Source organism: Takifugu flavidus, chromosome 22 (genome assembly GCF_003711565.1).
Source record: "Takifugu flavidus isolate HTHZ2018 chromosome 22, ASM371156v2, whole genome shotgun sequence".
Classification (NCBI taxonomy): Eukaryota; Metazoa; Chordata; class Actinopteri; order Tetraodontiformes; family Tetraodontidae; genus Takifugu; species Takifugu flavidus.
Window position 1 is genome coordinate 7,153,051 of NC_079541.1, and position 20,401 is coordinate 7,173,451.

Below are 20,401 nucleotides of genomic sequence, written 5' to 3' on the forward strand. Positions count from 1 at the left end.
CAGGCGTTACGTTCTCAGGGGAAGGGCAGACTGCTGGCGCCGCACTGTTTGGGCTCTGTCCTCACACACACACACAGACACACACACACACACACACACACGCACACACCTCTGCAGGTACAGGTACTCGCACAGCAAATTAAGCGTATTGTTGCCTGCAGGTTTGGGGGGTTAGGGATCGGCCCACCAGCAGCTTTTGTGCTGACGGTTTGAGAAATGAACCGCGGTGAAGCTAGCTGTGTCCGCGTCACTTCACCGAAACGCAACCCAACAAATTTCCTTCATTAGTCCTGCAAAGTAATAGTAACAGTTTTAGTTTTGGTCGACCTTTAGAAGAAAAAAGGACACAAATATCCACATTTTTCCTGATTTGATTGCAGTTTGGCGCTCTTAATTGGTGCCACCAATTAAAAGAAAAACTAGCTAGGTTAGGCTATGTTAATGGAACTGTTTTTAATTGTTTTTTTCTCCATTTTTAGTTGTTTTTGTAGTATTTTTATACAATGCATTTGCTTCTTTGTCAGGCAGCGCTAACATGCTAGATCTAGTTTTTACCAAAAAAACAAAACCCTCTTTGCTAACACAAGCCTTTAACAACAGGAGATGTTGAAGAAAGCTTTTTTCTTATATTAGTCAAATTCCATAAATAAATCAGCGGCTAAATAGTGTAAATAAACATTTGCGGTATTGAACCACAGTCCAATTGTAGATTATTACCAATCAAACGTTCTTCTGTGCAGCTAATTCATGTTTTCATGAAGAATAATTGAAATTAGACAGGAAATAAGTTAAAACTGGATGAAGCTATTTCATTCCTGATGATAAAAACATGCAAATATAAAAGCTAAAATAAAGACAGGATGTATCAGAGAAACAAACACTGATCAGACACTCAGAACTAAAAGAGGGTCAGACATCCGTCTGGCCTCTCCGGACGCCGTTTTCCTGGTTTTCTGGTGCTGATTTGACTCCTGACAGTTTAAAGGTGACGCAGGATTATTTTTCCAGCCTAATTTGAAGCAGCGCTGCTCCGTCTCTCCTTCACTTCTCTCTAATCCAGCCTCAGCCTCCATCTCAAGCCGACGCCGCAGCTTAACGCTAAATTACACAAATAAACCGCCACACTTTGGGTAACTGAGCCGACCTGCTGACCTCTCACCCGCTGTGGGCGGGGCCCTGACCCGGGCGCGTCAGACGGGCCTCCGTGGTCCGACCTGCTGAACGCACGACGTCACCCGGCAGATCTAGAGATTGAATAGCTTCGTTTTTTATCCGCTGATGCGAGAAATGCAGTTTTTCAGGATGAAACACACAACCCGCGACCACGGAGGTGAGCGGCGGTTCACGACAAGGGTGCAGACAAAGCCGCAGATGGGAAGCGCCGATGGCGTCACGCAGAAGAAGCGTCAGGTATGACGACAAGATGTCTGAGCGATAGCGGGAACGATTAGCGCCAGGAAGGCCCAGTCAGCAAAAACGCTCCGTCATGGCCACGGTCTGAAAAACAAAGGCTATTCAAGGTGGATCATTTATCTGCCGTTCTCTGTTATTAACATCACAATCCTGGCTAGCCTGTTAGCTCGTAGTGGCTAATAATCCGGGATAGGATAGCAGGGCTAGCTTCAAATACCTTCCTGCTAGAAATGTTCCAGTTCCAACAGATTCGGTCCAGGAGGATTCGGTCCAGGAAACCCAATTATCCAAGGTTGGATGCGAGAGGCGGCACGCATCCATGCCCCCCCCCACCCCTTCCCGCTCTTATCTTGTTTACGTGACGGGTTTTCTAAACGCAAACATTTTCTTTAGATGGCACAGTGGACCTCCGTGCTCAGATAAGTATCAGAGGCAGACTTAATTGCCTGAGATAGAAGCTTATTATTCCCATTAAAACGGAGCATTGCCCCCCCCCCAACTCCTTTCTGTCGTCCGTTTGATGTGAGATGAAGGAAAACGGGCCCGCTAGAACAGTTGTGTTCTGGACAAATCTGCTAACAATTGGAACGTAATGGAGTGTCCAGAGCCCCCCCCCCCCCACTCCACCCGTACGTCAGGCCATGTCCGGTTGTCATGACTGGGCCGTTTGCGTCAAGTTTTCAGGGCCGAACCAGAATCCAGGGAAAAACCTGGCGTTGCTGTAGCCTTCATAGGGCTTGTGTGTCTCTGGCCCCCCCCCCTCGCTGCCCGGCACCGAGCCGGCATTCCTTCACGGGTTCACTGGCAATGCTCAAGTGGCTCCCTCTTAACAGCCCCCTTAATCACTCGGGGCCGTAATCACGGCCCACTTTGAAGTAATAGTCAATTTGCTGTGAGTCCGCCGTTTAACAGAACCCCTCCAACGCAGGCGGGGGCCGGGGGCCGATGTAAAGATACGGGCTGCAAAGGACGCTTTCTTAACACTCGATCCTACAAAAGGTAGCACTCCCACTGTTGGGGGGGGGGGCAGACAGAGAACAGCTGAGCTGCAGGTCGATGGCAAGTTCACAGGAAGTGCGGCGACTTTCAGCTGTCAATCATCGGCGCCTCTGAATGGGCCGCGGCGGCGTAGCGGCGTGGCGGCGTAGCGGCGCGTGATCCGACCCAGCTAGCAGCGGCGGCTAGCTGCTCCATGTTTACTGTTTACGGGACTCCGGGTGGCGCCAGGCGCTGAAAAAACAGTAGCTGGAAAAGACGTTGTTTTGGTGGGGGGGGGCGGCGCTGTGGTTTTGTAATCGCCAACGCTATCGCGGCCCTGATCTCCTCCCAGCACGCCGGTGGGGGGGGTATGTTATTCCACACGCTGCACAAAGGGAGGGAACAGAGGGAGATGTGGGTACTCTTTCTCCTTCTCTTTCTTCTTCTGTCCATCCGGGCAACAGCTGACTCAGGTCAGAGGTCACCGGGACGACCCACTTCTGCCCAGAAGCTCCTCCGGACCCGTTTAGGACCAAACCCTCAGACGTTTGTCGACGATGTGATGTAATTTGTTAGAATCGCCCGTTTCCACAGTTTCTGTGCAGCTACGTAAATATTTGCTAATTTTGGACAGGCGTCGCTTTGGCCGCCCGATCGACGTGGACGTTGGGAGCAAACACGGGTTTCGAGTCGCAGGCGTCACGGCTCGCCGGCTTCACCTGCCTACGAACAAAGAGCGGCACGACGAGGACGGCGGCGCGCTAGCGGCCCGGGCCTATTTTACAGATCCATTAGCATGAGCCGTGTGCGATTCAGCGGGCCCTGCTCCGTCTTTATTCACGCACTGACATTAGCACGTAATGAATCATGAAGGAGGCACATTGTTCCCGACACGCACACACCGACACACCCCCCCGCGCAGGTGTAGAACATCATTATCGCCGCGCTCCGATTGATGAAGAGTATTATTCCGCCAAATTGATTTTCCCGACTCTGCGATCGGGACGGCGGCGGCGAGAAAAAGATGTAGGAAAGACGCAATCATCAACAACTTTATGTCCAAATCAGCATATCTGAGCGGGGATAAAGGAGCATCGTGGGGGGAAAATGGAGCCGGGGCTCAAATCACCGTAAATTGCTTTTCTTTTTTTTTCTTTTTCCCTCACATCACGAAATGCTTCCGATTATCATGAAACGAGCAAATTGAATTCTTTTTTTTCATTTAAGTAATAATTGATTTGACATTTCCGAGCACTTCAAAGGCAGTTTGGCCCGAAGGCTGAGCAGTAAATTACAGTATAAAGCTGCGGATTTACCATTAGCCCAGTGTCAAGAGCGCAGCCGTCATCTGCCAGCCCCCCCCCCCCATCCACGTCCTCTTCCTCCTCTCCCACAAACCTCCTGAATTTCCTCTGAAACGTCACAGAGACTCGGTTCCCCACCGTGTTTGGGGGTATTGTAGCGCTCAGGTGTGACAATAGCCGAGCTAGCCCGGCGTGCTACCTGTCAACTTCACCCACTCCTCCGTCAGCGTGCTTGTGCGTCGATGACATGGCTCGTTGGGGTCAACTACCTTTCCCCGTGTGTCGTGTCTCGGCCTGGTTCAGGCCGTCGACTTTCTCGGCGTTCTGCTTTAAAACTCTTTGCCACGCAGAAAGATTTCCCGGTTTCCCGATGCTAATAATTCCGCGCAATTAGCCCAACCGCAATATGCGCGCAAGACTTTACACCTGAATCCGGAGTTAGGTGGAGGTGGCACCTATTGTCTTTTGGCCTTGAATAGACGTGCCTGTAAATACCCCCCCCCCCCCCCCACACACACACACACACACACACACTCCTATTTGTTAAGTTATTCATAGAACTGCTGATTGCAGGCAGCCGTCAGAGCTAAATGAGGGCCTTTGTTATTGTTGAGTAATTAGGACAGCCATCATGGTGCTCCGAGATGACAGGGTCAGTTAAATAGTTTCTCTCGCTCTCAGTAGTCCGGAGCTGATTATGGGAGCTCAGGCAGGCCTGGGAGCCAGAGTTGGGGGGGGGGGAGGGCACAGATGGGAGGAGTGGGGAGGAAAGCAGACCTTATCTCAGGCAATTAATCAGAGACACTCATATTGCAGGACAATTATTCAAAGCTCACTCCTGCGTAACTCAGCCCGAGGTTCCACTGGGCTCGCCGTGTCTTTCCATCCATCCTGGACTGGAAGGTCAGGAAAGTGAGAGGGAGGTGGGGGTGGGCGTGGGGGGGGCGGCGGAGTCCACAAAGGTAGTGGCGGAGCCAAGTCATTCACAGTTTGGGGGCTTTTATTTTTGCTCTTTTTCAAGCTTCTTCCTCGTCGTGTTTACATGAATTATGATGATTTTGGCCGTTGGTGGAATAACATAGGTGTGTGTGTGCGTGTGTGTGTGTGTTGCAGCCCAGGGCCAGCATTATCAACATTCCTCGGTGGCAGCAGGGTGGCTCGCCTGGCACCACACAAACAGGAAAAGGAAATAGCTCCAGCTAACTATGGTTATCTCCCAGTGTGTGTGTGTGTGTGTGTGTGTGTGTAATATGGCAGCAGAGTGATAACCAGCAGACTATCCGTTTATTAAGAATTTGGGTCGCCGTTGTACTTAATATTTTACAGAACAGTCAGTGCTGGTGTGAATGTTGCGTTCAATGACCCTCTGAAAATTCCGTCTGTAATTTTATTCAATGTTAAAATCACAACAGAGAGTTTTGTCTGTTTTCTCCCAAATCCGCTACCCTTTTAAAATAATAATACCCCAGGATGATCCACATTAGCTCGTATCATTTAGCGACAGCCTCACAGCTAAATCACACTTTCATCTAAAATTGTAAAGGAATCGTTTATGTAAAATTATTTTATATCTAAAGATGTTGTCAAGGCTGGTTTAGCTAACGTCTAGCAGTGAGCGTATGCTAACGTTTGCTAAGTTAAGGAACATTTGCTGTATGGACTCTTTAACCCTAACTCAGCAGCAGCTTTCACTGTAATTTACCGTAGCTGTAGCGATCGATTAACAGATTATTGATTGTTGTCGATCAGAAAAAGAGGCCGAGCGGTTTACTGCCCAGCTTGGTCGGTGCAGAAATAAAACCTGGTTCCGGCCCTGACCCGATCCACAAATGTCACCTCCAGTGGGAAGCAGAGGAGGAGGAGGAGGAGGATCGGCGAGGAAGACGGTGTCATAAAATGCAAATGCGGCCGCCTCCGCTTTTACAAATTAAATGTCAGGACATAAAATATTGTCAGTTTCATTTTGCCGGCGGAAGGATGACAAATCCATATTCTCTCTTAAATAAACTCTCGGCGCGGCCGACGGTAATCATGGCAGAACAAAGCGCCGTGATTAACGATAGCAATTTATTGTATCTGGCGGCCGGCGCGGGCGGGGAGCAGAGACATCACGGTTATCATAATTCATATCGTAAATAACGGCGCCCGGCCAATCACAAGGAACCGCCGATGTCATCCCCAATAACCTTTGATAACAATTACCATGGAAGCCAGAACAAACCCGCGAGTCACAATGTTATCTTCCCGCCATTCTCCGCGTGTAGAATACAACACTATTACCATATAGATTAGACTATTTATAATGGTGCGTGTCAGCCCGGGTGTCCGGCGAGTGTCGCCGCGGCGATGCGTGCACGCTGGCGGAGGTGCACGAGGGGAAGCGGTGGGTGGGTTTAAGTCGGACTTGTCGTTGGGAGGAGATTATAGCCGAGAGCTCAATCGCCCTCACCCAGTATCACACCTCAGCACATTGGCGGGGCGGCCCGGCGCTCACAATGGCGTGGCGGGAAAGGAGTGTGTGTGAGTGTGTGTGTGTTTGTGTGTGGGGGGACCAGAGGAGGGGATATTACGAGGGGAATGTTTGATAAGTGTCGGAGATTAGCGTATCTTGTCCGAGGTGTTGTTCCTCTCTATTTTATCTGCTAGCAGAAATTTCCCGATGGCGAGCGTTGATACTAGCGAGCTTCCCGCCCGCCGCCCACCCACCGTCACAGCGGCCCGCCAATGAGACCCTGGTTCCTCCTTTACCCGCTTTAATGAAGAATATCATCACCTGCCTCTTAGCAGGCGGCGCTAACACGTTTTTTGAAGGCTAATGACGTTTAGCCTCCCAGACCCAAACATTTGGGGACTTTTGGAGGAACCAGTTGGGCTCCGATCTTATTTATTCCGTGTCTGTTTACCTTCTTTACTTTTAAACGTAAACACGTCTCCGTCCTCCAGCTCTCCTCCCTGAACAGAGAAGAGACGGGTGAAGAAAAAAAAAGGCTTCAGAGGATTCACGGACGAAGAGGATGAGGGGAGAGGACGAGCACAAGGACGAGATTAAAAAAAAAGGAGGAGCGAGGAGGAAGAAAAGGGACCAAAGCAAGGACGAGGTGAAGGGAAACACGGGGCTTTGGAATCTTTTCAGCTCTGAGGAGGCTGAAGACCATAAATCTGCAGGTAGATGAAGAGCAGATAGAAAAAGCCTGAAGAAAAACGGGTTTAGGAGTCAGGAGATGAAGTGGGGGAGAGTCCCAGAGGACAGGAAGTCCTCTGATATACCCAGATTTTAACCACTTTGCCCCTTTTCCAGAGGACAGTTGTCATTAGCCATCCGTCTGTCCGCAGGAGGCTCCGCCCATATTGGCCTGGGTTCACCAACTGACCGCGGTAAAAACGTCAACACACAGTTAGCGTAGCAATGTTTGACTTCCACTAAACCTCTCCAGCACTACCAAGAAGACAACGGTGAAGCTTTTATTCCAACATTGAGCTAAACCGGGCGTCCTCTTCCTGGGACCCTTCTCATCTGGCTCGTATCGGCGGCCTCCAGCTAAGCGCTAACGTTTAGCCGTCCCTCCAACAGCTGATGGAGTTTCCTTAAGAACTCCCTCGGCCTCTTTCACTCCCTCGTTCCGCTCATCCCTCCGTCGTTTCTCATCTCCTCTCCGAGATGGAACTCACAAAGCCATTTTCTCCTCGTCCCCCCAAATCTCTTCATCACTTTAATTTTTTGCTAGGCTGCTCCATCGGTGTCCTGGGAGGGGAGAGGAGGCGGGGGGGGCAGGGAGGGCGCAGACGGGCGAGAGACTGCAGCCGAGGCCGGGCGAGTGGAGAGAGAGGGGAGGTGGGGAGGTGGGGAGGTGGGGAGCGGAGGCTTTATCAGCCCTGAGGTATGTGGGAACGCTGCTGAATCCAGAGAGATTAGGGGAAAATGCAGCACGCGGCAGTAAGGGGCTTACGCCGCCGCCGGTATTAGTTCAGGTGAAAAGAGTATTGCTTTTACATAAAACTGGACAAATCCGGCCACAAAGCGTCTCCCGCCGGACCACAATGGGGTCCTCTATCTGCGGACCTCACCTCCTGTCCCCGGGTTCCCCGCCGCTCCTCCGTCTAACCAGGAGAGGACCTGGAGACGGAGGAGAAGACACTGGGCGGGGGAGGGGACGCTGCGCCGCCCCGGCTTCAGGTCCACGCAGGGACCTCATTTCCTCTGGGGAGGTCAGAGGTCACGTTCACCTGCACGCTCACAGATAGACCCGACTTTAGAGTGGCTAAAGTAGAGGACGCGACATCCTGTTAGCATCAACCTTAGAGTGGCTAAAGTGGAGGACGCAACATCCTGTTAGCATCAACTTTAGAGTGGCTATAGTAGAGGACGCGACATCCTGTTAGCATCAACTTTAGAGTGGCTATAGTAGAGGACGCAACATCCTGTTAGCATCAACTTTAGAGTGGCTATAGTAGAGGACGCGACATCCTGTTAGCATCAACCTTAGAGTGGCTATAGTAGAGGACGCGACATCCTGTTAGCATCAACTTTAGAGTGGCTATAGTAGAGGACGCGACGTCCTGTTAGCTTCGAGCTAGCAACCAACCGAGTTTCAATAAAGTTTCCCTCTAAAAAACCCCATCAGGTTCGGTGAAATGAAGCCAGCTTCCGTAACGTTAAACTTTGGGCAGCAGCGGAACGCTGGGCTCACACGTCGCCGTCCCTCCGTTGCCTTTTATCTAAATCTGCCGCCGCGTTTATCAGCGGCGCGTTTTCATCTTGAAGTGTAGGTTGAGGGGCGCTTGGCCCCGTGCGCTCTTTTATCTCTCACCTGTCGTGTACAGTAAGCCCAGGTAACAATGGCGCCTTACATCACATTACACGGCTGCTCTGTATTCACCGCCGCCAGAGCGCCGTCCTCGCCATTATTGGCTGAACAATACCCTCAAAAAGCCCGGTTGGCCTAAAAAAAAGGGGTGGTGCCGTATCTGAGATGGCGCTTAACATCAATTTGTGACGAGATTAATCAATTTGGAGCGTCTGTGTCGCCGCCGCTCGTTAAATAAAGAGCGCCGGCTTTGGAACGAGCCCGGGCTCATCGCGATACGCCGCAGGTTAAGTGGGAGCCGCGTGTTTTAGGATAGCACGCCGCCACTCCCGCTCATCCTGAAACACTTAGCTGGTGATTAGCATAAGCTGATAGTGGTATCAGGAGTGTGCCATTGAGGTGACCCTGAATCCCCCCCCCCCCCATCACAACCACCTCCTACCCTAACCCGCAACCATCACCCCGCCTCCTCTTTTGTCCCTCTGAGAAGGTCTTATCAGGGACATACAGGGCCTCTGTAGCCTCCTGGGGAGATGAAGGAGGGTGGAGGCAGGGGGTGGGGGGCTGTTTGGGGTCGGGGGTGGGGGGTGGGGTTGTGCCCTCCAATGTTTTTAAATGATGTCAAATAATATTTCTGTCAGCGAGTCTTTAAAAGTTACCAAGTTTCCAACGATTTGTCCTTCAGTTCCGTGAGTTAGCATCGAGGCTGGATTAAGCTAATTAATCCTCTCACTTTCTTGTCAGTTAAAAATGTGTCCAAACGTGTTAATCTGGCCCATTTCCCCCCGCCCCTCCCCACTGTTTCTCTGTAATTATTCATTTCGTAATCTGTTCATCTCTTATCTGGATTAATAAATTGTTCTGTTTTGTTTCGAACCCAGAGAAAAAAAACAATAAAATGGCCGATAACGACGAGCTAAAATCAAAGAATTAGGACTGTACAGTCATTAAAAAATAACCTTTACGCCCATCTTTGATAAGAATAAACAAGAATGAATGACTTTCATAATGAATGAATAATCCAACAATCAGTGTGTTGATTTTCCCTCCCTGCTATCAGAAACGATCGCTAAATTAGCTTCATTTTAGCACGCTAATAAAATAAACGCAGATGTTAAATTACCCTCTCAGATATTAGCTGTAGGTCTGCTTCTATCTGCTGTTTGAACAGCCGACGGAAGCAAAGATGCATCATCTGTCCTATTTCGGTGTAAATATCTGTGTAGCATTATGTAACAACAGCAACAACAACAACAACAACAACAACAACACATGTTCGCAAGGCCACGGGGACGCAGGTGAGCCGTGAGTGATGTCAGCACATCCATGTTTTGTTGTGTGATGAACGCACATCCAGTGTTCTTGCTAGCTTCCTCTAGCTTTACGCGCTGCGCCTGTTAGCATGGGTTAGCCTTCATCTCCTCTGCTGAAAGTTCCACTAAACTCCATCAAAACAAAAAGTTCTTCAACCCACATCCTCCTTTTCTTGTAGAGAGTTAGCATCACCTGCTCCAGGAGGCGGCGGCGGCGGCGGCGGCGGCCTCCTAAATCACTCCTACGATACCTCTGCCATACTTTTTTTGTGCCGCACGGACAAAAGTGTGATGAAACCAGGAAACAATGTGCGAGCGCGGAATGTGGCGACACATTTCTTAAGGGTAAGCAATTTCCAAGCACGCTAAGCGCTTAGCATCGACGCAGGGCTATTGCTATTCATATCAGTTTACCATTATGATGCAAATGATAACAGTCGTGCCTGGCTCCCCCTTTCTCTCTTTTCTTCTGCACTTTTTACGACAAACGGCGCAAACACACACCTATATTACAACACACACACACCAAAAAATCACCCGCCGCCGCCGCTTATCCCCTTTGTTTGAGCTGATTGGATCTGTGGCGATCACATGTTTACCCAGAGCGCTATCTCTTTGAGAAACCACCGTCACGGGTAGTGGAGAGTAACGTTTGCCTCTTTTTGTGTTTTCCTTTTATTTCCGGAGACGGGCGCGAACGCGCGCTCTATGTGCGTATGCTAATAGGCTGGCTAACACGGTTTCACACTGTTTGTTTCTGAAAATGATGCAACTTGCCAGACATCCGTTTTTCTGCTGATGTTCACGTTTTCCCCTCTTTTATCCGCCCTCCCTCTCTTTCTCAGGGTGCTTTAGAGCGAGAGGGGATGAAGGCGCGGGGGGGGGGAGGGGGGGGGGGTGCGGCGCGTGCTGCAAATCCACAAAGGTTTTGTAATAAATGCATCGACGACAATAAAAACAAAAACATTAAAGGGAGAAAAGACGTGTTTCTGTGTTAAACAATTAGTGCTGCAGCATTAGAGCCGATCAGGGGGAGACAAAAGCCCGGCAGCAGGGGGGTGGGGGGGGTTTACCCCAGACACAAAGACACAAAAGACGGGCGCTCTGCAGCCCAGCCAAGCTCCAGAACCACCGGCTTCAGCCGTCTGTGGCAACAACTCGGCATCGGCGTGAAACACCTCTGCGATCTGCTCTCACTCCTCCCCCCCCCCGCCCCCGGCGCGCGTGGTTCGGTCCAGGCCTTCACACCTTCCGCTTTGATCTCAGTGGAAGACCAGATCTAACCAGTTCTGGCCCGATCCGGACAGATCGGACCCCGAACTGTTGCGTCACGTGAAAATCTTCGCAGTCGTTCCGATTTTTCCCCCGCCATTTTTCGCTTTTGTTTCGGCTCGTTCGGCGGATCGAAGGTTGATTTCTGGGGCAAAAACTTCTGCTTTGATCTGCTCGCCGAGGAACAAAGCTCAGGAGGACGTCAGAGTGAGGTCGGCGCTCCTGCGGTGTGTGTGGCCACCCGCGTGTGTGTGAGTGTGTGTGTTAATGGCGTCTCCTCTGTACGTTGGGCTCAATGGCTCCAGTGTTCGTGTGTGTGTGAGACTCCAGCACTTAACCCGGTGACCGGTGGTGGAATGAGGCCCGCCCCCCCCCACCATCCGCCGCACCGCCGTGGTGTGTGTTACCGCCCCCAGAGAGGGTGACGAGCTCCGGTGTGTGTGTGTGTGTGTGTGTGCAGCATGTTTAGACTCCAGGTCTCTGCCCCCCCGATGGCGCCCCCTCTACCTGCATATGAGGGAGGAAGTCTTCGCCGTTTCCACTTTAAAGCCAGGAAGTGTTTCGTTTCATCTCCTCCAGAACCGCAGACTGACGCCATTATTCTGCCCCCCGACGCTCTTTGATTGGCTTTTGTTCGGCGGCGGCGTCGCGCACGTAAACAACGGAATCACCTGCCGGAGCACCTGATGGGCGGCGGATGGATTCAGACAGGCGTGCGGATGGACGGCTTTTGAACCGGGCCTGGAAGGTTCCCGGCGTCCATCAGCTGTTTTGGACCGATCTGAAATCAGTAGCCGGATCTCACCAGGAAGATGAAGAGAAATCTGATCTTTGACCTTTGACCTTTAGCTTCTGAGTTGAGGTTTGAGAACCGGGTCTGGGTCAAGATCGGATTTTAAATAATCCCGATCCAGCTGAAACTGGAACAGGACTGTTTGTTTTTAAAATGAGACATCGCTGGAGGCTAACGCTAGCGGTAGCTGAGCGCCGCTGGTCCCAGCAGGTCTTTGGTGGCGGCTGCGTCTCCTGTTCCGCTTCCTCCCACCGTGGCGCCGTTATTGCGCCGATGTTTCTCAGCCTAATGAAATCCGCCGCGCGTCGCACCGACGGAACCCTTAACTTTGATCTCACAATTAAGTCTGCGTGAACAGCTAATAAAGCTAATCTGCTCTGTATCTGCTTGTCGGCTCCAGAAGCCTTTCAGCCAATCTGCCGCCGCCTCTGACTGACACTCTGTCGCTCGCGGCTGAAACACTGACTTATTTTTATCACGCTTCAGATAATACAATCAAGTATTAGCAGCACAAATCAGGCCGGATCTGCGTCGCCGGAGCGGCGGATGACTGCGAGGCTCCCGCTCCTTCCCTGCTTTTCCTCCTTTTTCCTTAAACGCCACTTTTGCAGCCGACGGCGAGGGGATGTGCGGCTTTCTTTTTGTTGTTGTTGATGGAGTTGTTTTCCTTCAAATCTTTAACTTTAGGTTTAGTACGACGTGTTTTAGCATTAGCACTGATGCCTTAATGTGCCGATGTAACACCGCCGTAACGGTCCTTCCTTGTTCACCACGTACTTTAGATCGGAGACAACGTTTTGGTATCGCTGCTACGCTAGGTCAGGTAGCAACACTTTCTGGAATTCCCTGGTTTGGTGGGGAGTTTCCTGATTTTCCTCGACTTGAGCCTTGACGGGGATTCAGACCAACGACCTTCTGTTAGCTTCCCTGTAGCGCAAAACCCCGACTGGTATAGCTCAGATTTTCCATCTGAACCGCCGCCATGACGTCAGCGCTCGCTCATACGTTCGGTCGCGATATTCCCGAACCCCGTTCGGACTTAATGGCACCTGGAGCTGATCTCCGATAAGACCAATGGAGGGAATTTGGGTCTGAGTTCTGTGAAGCATCGGCGGCGAGCAGACAGACGGTAGCAGTTTGCCGCTCCGTGTTGATAAGGAATGTTTTCCACATGGCCGTAGCGTCATGGCGCCGGACGTTTGCCAGATCTGTTAATGCCCGTTTGACGTATATGATCATTGTGCGGCGCTCAGATCGAGACCGTCCAGGTCGCAATCAGGAACCCGTCACCTTCAGGAGGAAGCGTCTCAGCCGCTCGCCGCCGAGGTCAGAAGGCGGCGCTTCAATCGGGTCCACGGTGTCCGCTCGCGCCGCAAGATCAACAGCGCCCGCTGCGCCGCCTGCGCTAGCACGTTTCATCTGACACCTGTTGTTTTGGTTGGAGGCGACGCTTTGAGGTCGGGCGGCTCCAACAATAACACGGCCTGTTTTCACCAGCGACACGTTGGAATGGATCTGTTGTTGAAGGAAGAGAAGCCGCTAATGAGCGGAGGCCAAAGAACACCGCCGTCTGCCTTTAGCTCGCCGCAGAAACGCTTCACAATGAATGTTGGTGTTTTTAGGAGGTTTTTGGAATCGATGTATCGGGTAATCTGTGATCTCAGGGGCTCTGATGTCTCCTGGATGATTGTTTCACTTGGCCGAGCCTTTTACAGATGCTGTAACATGATTTATGCTAATTTACGTTCTTATCATTCCTGTCGTTCATCACCTACAGGCTCCTGTTAGCAACCTTTGCCCGGACAAGCTAACATGGTCGTGTGAAAAAAACCACGCTAGGGCCATCGAATCGCCGCGTTCCAGCTGTCAGCAGTAAACTTCGTCCCCTCCTGACTCCCGCTGACCTGCCGTCACGACGCTGAAAGATTGGACTCGGCGACAAAATAACGTGGCTAACTTTAGCTAAACGCTGCGCGGCGGGTCAGTATGAAGGTTCTAAAGAGCTAATTCATGTCACTGATATAAAGATGGATGACAGGAGGTCGCAGGAGGATCCGGGAGTTCAGACGGAAGCGGAAAACTGCACACTTGACCCGTTTTAAACAATCTGGAACTTCACGGCTTCCCTCTGAAACGAGGCGCCGACCTTTCATCAGATGTGCGCCTCCGCCCGGCGGCGGCTCTTCTATCTCCTCCTCCTTTTATCAATCCTTTTTGAAACATCAGCTTTTCAGAACGGCGTGCTGCCCGCAGCGCCGTCTGCAATTACGGCGATGGCTGCGGAAGCGTTGTTTGCATATTGGGAACGGAGAGAAAGCTGCCGGATGGAGCCGCCTCGCAGCGGAAGGCTGCGGCGGCGGCGGCGTGCTGCAGAGCGATACCTCATTACTGCTCCAGATCGGCTCCTGTTGTCCTTCACCTACGAGCGGCCTCTTTATCGAGGCCTCGCAGACCAAACGAACTGTCGCGACGCCTCTGGCTCCCCGCTGGGACCCAAACTTTGGCGACGTTGTGGCAGGTGTGGCGCCGCCAAAGGCAGAGACGATCTGAATTAATAGGGGAAAAGTTGCCAACGCGCTCGCCGGCGAGCTTCTTATTCAAATGACTGCCCTTGATCTGGCTGATCACTCAGGCTATAGGCTACTTAATTAAAACTAAGCAGCAGTGCATTAACGCCCCGCCGGCGCGCTGACATTGTGGTTATATATACGTGGGGGGGGGGGGGGGCACGGCTGGGTTCCAAATGCAGGTGAACGGACGGTTTGATTTAAAATGCCACAGAGAAAGATGGCAGGCTGGCGTGATTGAAAGGCTTTTTGGCCGTTAGGGGAGTGTGTGCGTGTGTGTGCGTGCGTGTGTGTGTGTGTGTGTGTGTGTGTGTGTGCGCGTGTGCAAAGGCGACGTACCCGCCTCGGAAGGCCAGCCGCAGGCTTTATAGACGCACGCTTTGATCATTAAGGCCGGTTCATCTCATCGTGGACACGGTTGCCGATGCTAGCTTGTTCTCTGAAGACACAAACAGGAAATGAAAGGCTGTTAGCGCGCCGAAATGCTAAAGTCAGGCTATTTTTACACTTCCAGACAGAAATCAGAATTCCTAAATGATGGATGAAGAATTCGCTACAATAATTCTACCGAGAGATGTTTAATGTCTGCAGGTTTTCATTGGTTAGATGCTAACGTTAGCGCTAGTGTTACACATTTGCCAACATGATGATTTTTGGCTGCAATTCCAGTTCATAGTGTGAAAACTGTATATATATATATATATATATATATATATATATATACAGTATATATATATATATTGATGTCACATTGGGCAGCCTTGACTAGCATATTAGCATTTGCTAACGATATGAGGGGACTGAGAATATAATCTTTATTTTCATGTCCACCTGGTTTTAGGATTTTTCTGACCCAGTCATTGGTTTTATTTCCATTCTGATACATTTTGATGTTTATGTTATTTGACGTGTCCCTGACTCTTAATCTGCTCATTAAGGGACCATAAACGAGGTTGACAAACGTGCTATCAGTGAAATACTGAGATATTATAACGTCAATCATCTGCTCACTCTGAGTCTGAGGTCAGAGGTCAGAGGTCAGGGGTTAAGCACTCATCTTGATCGTAACAGACACTATCTAAATAAAGCTGAATTGAGTTGAACGGGGAGGCTGCACAATACTTCTAAAACAAAGGCATTTCTTTGAAGTCTCACCCAGAAGTCAAGTTGATCCTTTGATCGTCCTTTAATCTCAACGTTTCCACACAACTAAAGTTTTTGCAGAAGGGAAAAGAAGAGGAAATAAAGACGTACATTGTACACTTTATTTTAAGGATTACATGATCACATCAAAGATCAATTACAACAAGCTACATGATGTTGGGTATTTGTATGAACTCTTGGGCCCCCTCCATAGACGCTAGCCTGTTATAGCGCCATGTTTGGCTCATTTTTGCTGTGTAAATGTTAAACTTTAAACATGCATCGCGTGTTTTTGACGGTTCGTCTCCTAAACTTGTTGCGTCTCGTTACTTTGCCCAAAGTAACGCCGTTCCCGGGCCCCTCCCCTCTCCTCGAATGACTTTGGGATGACCTCTGTCGCGCATGCCGCCGCCCCCCCCCCACCCCCTTCTCATTCGCGCAAAAAGGAAATGGCTTAGCGCCGCCGCGGTTGCCCGGGCAACCATCTGAGTCCCCCATCTCGCAGTGGAGAAATGAGTTCTGAGCGGGCTGGAGAGCGGCGGGGATTAGCCATGATCCCGAGGACGGCCTGTCAGTCAAACCGCAGCCTCTCCCAGCTCGCCCTGGACCGAGCAAACCAGTACGACCACACCTCGCCGCTCTTCCCCAGTCAGGCAAATAAAAAAAATGGCAATCGGGCTGTTTGAAGCGACTCCGTTTTCAAAAACACAAGCTTGTTATCCTACAGCGGATTTAGCGGCGGTAGTTATATTCCAGAGCCAAGAGGCGATGGATTAATTTAATTAGCCCGCTGAAGATTAATGACAGCGCGGCCTTCAGCAGATAAGCTGCACGCTACTGTTCCAGAGAGGAGGCGTTCCTTTAGCTCCGCCCTCACGTGGCCGGAGAAGTTCGGCAACTCAACTCCACAATCTGGACCCGTTTGATTTATTCACCTGGAACCAAAGCTAACATTTTCACACGCTAACACGAAGGATCCTAATAAACACTTCAACCAACTTGGTAAAACTGATCGCTGCAGCTAACGGCTAATGCTAACAAAAGCTTGTCTTTACTGAGCTCCTGCGCAAACCTGGTGGAGTCACACAGTCACTTAAAAACTACGTTAAAAATCCTAAAAAAGTTTTTGTTTGGCACCATTTTAAAACACATCGCAATCGCAAGCTTCCATTTCTGTTTGTTTGTAACGTTCTGTAATTTTTTTTAAATAACTTTTTTATAACATTTTTTAAAATAATTTTCGATTATATCCAACGAAAGATGCTGTTTAAGACAAGAACATATCGTAAATGGGTTTTTTTTCCGCAGTCCAGCAGGGGGCGCTGACATGGGCGGATTTACGCTCCAACAGAAACACAAACCGGATTTAATTATGTATAAAAGTATATAAATGTTTGACATGAAATGACTTTATTATTAAAGGTTCGATTTGTTTTTATCCTTTGGTGGAGCGTTTTGAAACTAACCGGTACATTTTTCATTATCCTGTGAAACTACTTTTGTTTCCCACTGACATTTTTAAAAATACACTGAACTTTAATAACAACAGCTTTTACATTTCCCACATTAGAAAGATCCTACTGAGGCCCTTCAAACCGTGGCCCAGGGGCCTCATGGGACACACGCCCCTGGATCGGGACTCGCCCGGATCCGTGATGTCACTTCCGCCTCCGGTGAACCTCCGTGATCCTTTCAAGATTTAAGAAATAGCGTTTGACGTTTTTGTGATGAAGCTTTCCTTCCTCTTTCCCCCTCAAACTCACCCATTATCACCATCATCATCATCACCATCATCATCATCACCATCATCACAATCACCATCACCATCACCACCATCATCACCACCACCATCATCACCATCATCACCATCATCACACCACACAATCACCATCACCACCATCATCACCATCATCATCACACCATCACCATCACCATCATCATCATCACCACCATCATCACCATCATCATCACCATCACCATCATCACCATCAACATCATCATCACCATCATCACCGTCATCATCACCATCATCATCACCATCATCACAATCACCATCATCACCATCATCATCACCACCACCATCATCATCATCAACCACCATCACCATCATCACCATCACCACCATCATCACCACCATCATCATCACATCACCATCATCATCACCATCATCATCACCACCATCATCACCACACATCATCACCATCACCATCATCATCACCATCATCATCACCATCACCATCACCACCATCATCATCACCATCACCATCATCATCACCATCATCATCACCATCATCATCACAATCACCATCATCATCACCATCATCATCATCACCACCATCACCATCATCATCACCATCACATCATGATCACCATGATCATCATCACAATCACCATCAACACCATCATCACCATCATCACCATCATCATCACCACCATCACCATCACCATCACCATCACCATCATCATCACCATCATCATGATCACCATCATCATCATCACCACCATCACCATCATCATCACCATCATCATCATGATCACCATGATCATCATCATCACAATCACCATCAACACCATCATCACCATCACCATCATCACCACCATCATCATCACCATAATCATCACCATCACCATCATCATCACCATCATCATGATCACCATCATCATCATCATCATCACAATCACCATCAACCATCATCACCATCATCATCACCATCATCACCATCACATCATCACCATATCATCACCATCATCATCATGATCACCATGATCATCATCATCACAATCACCATCATCACCATCATCACCATCATCACCATCACTATCATCACCATAATCATCACCATCATCATCATGATCACCACGATCATCATCATCACCACCATCACCATCATCATCATATCATCATCATCATCTTCGTCATCACCATCATCATCACCATCATCATCTTCATAATCACCATCATCACCATCACCATCATCATCACCATCATCCCCATCATCTTCATCATCTTCATCATCATCATTCCAGGTGATGAGAATCATTTGAAAGACAAAAGAACCTGAGGTGTTCAGTGTTGATCACGTGACTGTTCCAACACGCGGGAGATCGATGAAAACTTGTTATTAAAAATGAAAAGATGCATTGAATAAACCAATGGGAACATTCCACTGCAGATAACAGATAATCGGTTACGCGCAGACACACGCACGCACACGCACGCACCCCCCACCTGCCCCCGACTTGCATCTCATTAAGCTTCACATCTTTATCTGCGTCATCAGCCAATTTCAGAGCAACAGCCAGTTTGATCATGTTGGTGCTGGACTGGGAGGGGGGACAAAGGGAGAGGGAGGGTGGGAGACGAGGAAGGGGGGCGTGTCCACCCCCCCATGGCAGCGGCCCTGCGTACAACCTGGCGATAAACATCAGGGCGACGCAGCCAGGACGCTGAAAAATGAAGGATGAGGCTGCGGGAGGGGAAGGAAACCATAATGAAGAAAGGGAGAAGGGGGGGGGGGGGAAGTGGTGGGAGGGGGGGCGCGGATCAGCTAATTACAGCTGCAAATAAAATGCAAATTTATCCTGGCACCAGGACCAAGTTCAAACATGGAAGCGTCCAAAAACGCAGAGCTGCGCGGGCCCGAGGCCAAGCACGCGCTGCAGACAGACATCCCATAATAATAATAATAATAATAATAATATAATAATAATAATAATATAATAATAATAATATCGCTGTGTTTATTAATGATCTTTCGGTTAAAGTGAATCAGGCCAGATTAGGTTGAAGCGCGTGCGCGCTAGGTTGAAAGTGACGCACTAATTAGAGATGCTGCTGCTGGAACACCAACAGCAGAGATTAGACCTCTCCGCTCCTGCTCTCTTCCCTCACTTTATCAGATCCTCCCTCCTTATATTTCACCAATTAAAAATCGTAAAGGCATTTCGTTGCCCCGGGATACAAAACTCGCCCCCCCCCCCCCCCCCCCCCCGTAACACGGCCATCACTTTCCCCCATCAGATTCATTGTGATGTATTAGATGCAATAAATTATCCCATGTAACAAAACATGGCGAGCTGAAAGGCTGATAATCTGCAGAGGGGAGATAAGGATTCATTATTCCGAATCATTATGAATCCAGCCTCGGCTGTGACTTCTTTCTTAATCAGCTTCTGTGATCCTGGATACGTGAAGGCAGCAGATAAGAGCGCAGTCGTTTAGAATTCTCCCCACCTCGGCCTAATATTTTAAAATAAAACCGGGCTGGCTTAACGTTTGGATGGCGCGCACGCGGGGTGAGAATAATAAAACACGCAGATGATAAAGAAGTAAATATATTATACGCGACCTGCTGCGTTTATTTTCTTTTTTTTTAGGTGTTTTTGTCTGAAATTAAGGTCACCTTTTTCGACATTTGCAGCCAGGAATCGTGTAGGCAGGGGAGGGAGAGGGGGGGGGGGGGGGGAGTTGGATGGAATTTAGGTTACAGCGGGAGGCTGAGGGAGGAAATGATCCAGCCCGGACAGGCGCGGCGGCGCACGGCTGGTTCCGCGTCCACCTGCGCGACAAATGTGGGGGTAGAACGGGAAAAAATGACTTTGGATGCGATAAAAAATGGCTGAAAGTGCGCAGGAAAGGAAGGGAAAGGAAGGCCGCGCTGTTTTTACGGCCCTGCGCCGTGGCGCGAGGAGCTCGCGTCAAGTTCTGCAGTAATCACGCGATTTTCACGTGGTGCCGAGAGTCGCCCGCGCGCACGCACGCGCGCAGACGTTTAGCAGGCCGCTCACATCTCACTTTAATTAAGACTCTGAC

General features: G+C 49.7%; 1 long non-coding RNA gene across 2 annotated transcripts; it reads left to right on the plus strand.

Moving 5' to 3' along the window:
- Positions 1-1,151: 1,151 nt before the first annotated feature.
- Positions 1,152-18,753, plus strand: LOC130519512 (uncharacterized). 2 transcript variants are annotated; one of them, XR_008948345.1, is made up of 4 exons: positions 1,152-1,410; positions 9,993-10,158; positions 17,159-17,261; positions 18,616-18,753. It is a non-coding gene; the product is annotated as an uncharacterized LOC130519512 (long non-coding RNA). The 2 variants fall into 2 exon arrangements; XR_008948346.1 differs by lacking the exon at positions 9,993-10,158 and having other exon boundaries at positions 1,157-1,410.
- The last annotated feature ends 1,648 nt before the right edge of the window (positions 18,754-20,401 follow it).